The following is a 4,801-nucleotide window of genomic DNA, read 5'->3' as shown; positions in this document are numbered from 1 at the left end:
CTTATGGACGCTCCCTGCTAAGGTGTGAAGCATCTCTCACTAAGGTTTTCCTCTTCTTCCACGGGCGTTAAAATCCTTTTTTGTCCATTTACAATTTGTATCTTAACCATCGTGTGTTTGCTTATAATGTGTTACGTTTCCGCATAGTCTGATCCTCACATGATCCTAATTCTCTCTAATAATTCTTTTTCTCCCCTTGAGGAAAGTATATTCATTTTTTTTTTGGTTTCCAACACTCATCACCTTTTGTAAATATTAAGGCACCAAATTCAATTTAATTTTAAAAATAATGTTTTTCTATTTCTTCTGTCGATAAATCACGTTTGCCATCTTTTAAAAGCTGTATTGTCTCATCATTTTTTCCTGGGCTCTTCTTGTTTCGGTTTGTTGGTCCCCAGAGGATGTAGGAATATATATTGAAATAATGAACAATGTGAAATAATAATAATAATAAAAGGACAGGAAGAACTCGGGTCGTGGTCACACTCTACAGTGTTTGACAGTGATCTATTCGAAATGAAGGGTTATATTTCAGTCCTGATGAATCAAATATTTAAGAAACATTCTTAAAGTAGAGAAATATACATGGAAAAAAATCACTACTGACCCTGAGAGGCCTCCTTGAGAGATTTGCGCCATGGATGATTTAGCTTCCATTTTAGCCCGGCTTCTTCCACTAAAGGTTATCATAGTGAGCATTGCTCATGAGGGTTCTGGGAGTATAAACAGGGGTCAGAGATCAAAAAACACAAAATATAATATTAGATAAAATATTAGGAGCTCTGCAAATATTCACAAAGTCGTACATTATGTTAGAGCGACCCTATTCCATGTAGGAAAATAAAAATGGGGAAATTACATGAGCCGCTTTCTTTTTTATTACAGAAATTAAAGGTCTAATTTAGAATTGTGAATTTATGTAAATAGCCATTAATGCAATTTTATTAGTTCAGGTACTCAGGGTATGAGCATATAAATATAATGGGATTTTTATAGAGTCTGTACTGGTAGGAATTCTGCATGTATAGATACACGTATTAGAGGTTTTTAACCTTTACAGAATACAAGACTGCTGTGAGTAGCTATTTGCATTATTACACATCAATGAAAGTTTACTTAATAGAAGCCAACTGTCCTCCTCCTCTCTATCCATCAAGCGCTTGTCAGTGAAGACACCGAGGTAACTAACAAAGACTGTGGGACTGACTATTGGTTCTTTGCATCATGCAAGTATATTGGCACCTTCTACTGAATGTTTTGTGTTACTGAAATTGCCTACATCTGCCTGCAGTTTAAGCATTAGTCTCATTTCAGAGCCAAGGAAACAGATCCATAGGAAGAAGAAAAAGCTTGTCCAAGCTTACATAACATGAAGTGGATGTATTGGAAGCAGGTCAAATAGGGTTATCTCTGCATTTGTCACACAGGTGCACCGAGAGCAACCACCCGTAGCTTTCTTCTTTCTCCTCCACTAGGGATGTTCACAAAGAATTCTGGTGACAAATTTGCATAGTTTCTTGGTTATTGTTGGTTTTGTTTGAGTTGTTTCTTTGAGGCAGAGTTTCATGTAGCCCAGGCTAGACCTACCTTCTGTATTTAGTTGAAGATGATCTTCATGTCTTGATCTGTCTGCCTCCACCTATCCTGTGTTGGGATAACAGGCATATGGCACTCTACCCAACTAACTTCATAGCTTATTTTAGTATGACTGGGACATGATTAATGAACTTTATACATACTTGTCTATGTCATGGATGAAAGGTGACCACTCTTCTATCAAGTTAACACTTCCCTTGAGATGGTTTGAGAATCTGTACTGGTAAAGTAGAGGACCACTTGATCAACTCTCGATCAACCTGGATAGTTAAATCAATTCCATTTCCTTGTTTGGATTATATGCTGTCCTGCAAAAACAATGAGAAATGCATATTTCTTAAACTGATGTAAATACTTGCTTATGAAATTCTTTGAAAAGAGTAATAAAATGAATGTTAAAAGTATAGATACTTACATAGATGCAATCTAAGATAGAAGAACAATCAAGCATTCATGTACTTTCCAACCCACTAAGTACCAGCATTGATGGAACCCCTCTTTTTCCTGTAAACTCTTTCTCTCTCTCCCCCTCTCTTCTTCTTTGAGAGATTGACATTACCTGAATTTTGTGCTTAATATCTTAATATTTTGTGCTAAATACCTTGGTTTTCTCCCATACTTTATCAGCTGTGAAACTATTCCTCTGCATTTATTGCCTCAATTTATTTTAGTTAATGTATAGATCAAATCCAGGGACTCTTGAGGACTGAACATGTCCTCTGTCACTGGTCTACGCTCACAGACCAACCTTATTATTTTAGTTTTGAGTTCTGCAAGAACTGCCAAGTAGATCGTATGGTTGGCAATTTAACATCAGCAGCACAGGATTTGGAATTACCCAAGACTCAGCAGTTAATGATAGAGTTGGCCACTTTTTTATCGGCAGCAGGGGTAAAACCTGTTGCATTCATTTTCAAGGGTTATTAGGAAACAAAATCATGTTGCATGATGGTTAAGTCTTGAGTTCAATATATACCTTCATCTTATGTGCATCTGCTGAAGAACTAAGTGTTGGATGTTGGTTGTGCTGAAAGAGTAGGCGTGAGCAAGGCAAGCACTCCTCCTCCTCTGTAGGAGCTGCTGTGCAAGGTGGGTCACAACAGCGTGGCTCTGAGGAAGGGAAAGTGAGGCCCAAGTTTTCCCTCAGGTCTGGAGTTTTGCAATACGACTATGGGAAGTCCAGCTTACGTGAGTGTGTGATCACAAGCCGAAGAGGTCTTCTGAGCCAAACTTCTCTGCCAATTTTACCTCTTCACCGATGAAAATGAGAGTAACTAGACTCCCCCCCCCCGAAATGATATTTTTCACATGATTTTCTGTAGGTGTTCACATTTTAACTTCACAAGTAAGAACCCTAATGGAATTCCATGGAAAGTCGTGATAGATTCACTGACAGGTTTGTGTGAATGCAAAGTAGCTCTACAGTAGCTGCAAGGGGGAAATAATGTTCACAAACGCCCCTAAATCACACGAGTTAAATTATCACAAGAGAAAATTATAGTAATACTAAGATTATTGGGATAAGAGTTGATTGATTACCATCATTCATTAAGCAATAATGAACACCTAGTCTTTCTATTGTTCTATAGGCTTTTGTAGAACAATTTGTATGTGTAACTGAGTTCCCTTCTTCTTCTTCTTCTTCTTCTTCTTCTTCTTCTTCTTCTTCTTCTTCTTCTTCTTCTTCTTCTTCTTCTTCTTCTTCTTCTTCTTCTTCTTCTATTGGTTATTTTATTTATTTATGTTTCAAATGTTGTCTCCCTTCCCGGTTTCCCCTCCTCTGTTCCTCCCTGCTTCTATGAGGGTGCTTCCACGTCCACTCCCACACTCCCCCCTCACTGCCTTAGCATTCCCCTATACTGAGGCATTGAGCCTTCACAGGACCAAGTACCTCCCCTCCCATTGATGCCAGATAAGGCAATCCTCTGCTACATACGCAGCTGGAGCCATGGGTCCCTCCATGTGAACTCTTTGGTTGGTGGTTTAGTCCCTGGGAGCTCTGGGGTTCTGGTTGGTTGTTATAGTTCTTCTTCCTATGGGGTTGCAAACCCCTTCAGCTCTCTCAGTCCTCCTAACTCTTCCATTGGGGTCCCCATGTTCAGTCTGATGGGTGGCTGTGGGCATCTGCATCCGTTTTGGTCAGACTCCGGCAGAGCCTCTAAGGGGACAGCTATACCAGGCTCCTGCCAGCAAGTGCTTCTTGGCATCAGCAATAGTGTCTGGGTTTGGTGTCTGCAGATAGGATGGATCCCTAGGTGGGACAGCCTCTGGATGGTCTTTCCTTCAGTCTCCGTTCCAGTTTTTTTCTGTCTTTCCTTTAGACAGGAACAATTCTGGATTAAAATTTTTGAGATGGATAGGTGGCTGACTCCCCCTCTAATGCATCCATCATGGTCTCATAATGAAGACAAAGTTGTAAATTAGTTAGTATACAGAAAGCTGCTGGATATATAATATATACTAATAAACTATTAGATATTTAACAACAACAACAATTATAGTTATAAATTGTTAGATACATTAGTAAACTCCCACAGTATACCACAACTGGAGATGTGACAGTCAGGAAAGAAGAAAAGAAAGGCAAAGGAAAAAAAAGAGGCAAAGGAGAAGGACAAAAGATACAGATTTTGATTCTATGGAGTTAACACTGGGCTGAATGGTATGAGTTAAAACAATCATACAAACATAAGAAGGATATGGGCTGTGATGTGTGGTGAACTGGAGGAGATCTGGTTGGTTAAGACTCCAGCAGAGCAGCCCATTCTTGGTCAGCATGGCCAGGGTGGATTGAGATGGGTATCATCTCACTGAAAGGCTTAATGTTGTCTTCCCGTTACAGTATGGAGAGGAAAGAGAGGCAGTTAGAGACTTCCCTTCTGAAAGTATTATTTTTCTTCCCTGAGAAAAACAGACTGTTAATATAAATAGAATTAAACTTGCATTCATCTCCACAGGGAAAAAGTCTTACTTTCATTGATCTAGGAAATGTGAAAACTCAAACTTTGTGCTTTTTGTAACTTCTGTGCTTTTAATTTTTGTGGGATCAGCCATTTGTTGTGCTTTAGGCTTGGAGGGAGTAGGAATTAAGACTTGGGCTTAAATTTTTCTCTTCTTTCTTTCTTTCTTTCTTTCTTTCTTTCTTTCTTTCTTTCTTTCTTTCTTTCTTTCTTCCTTCCTTCCTTCCTTCCTTCCTTCCTTCCTT

Source organism: Mus caroli, chromosome 14 (assembly GCF_900094665.2).
Source record: "Mus caroli chromosome 14, CAROLI_EIJ_v1.1, whole genome shotgun sequence".
Lineage (NCBI taxonomy): Eukaryota > Metazoa > Chordata > Mammalia > Rodentia > Muridae > Mus > Mus caroli.
This window is presented reverse-complemented; position numbering follows the sequence as displayed.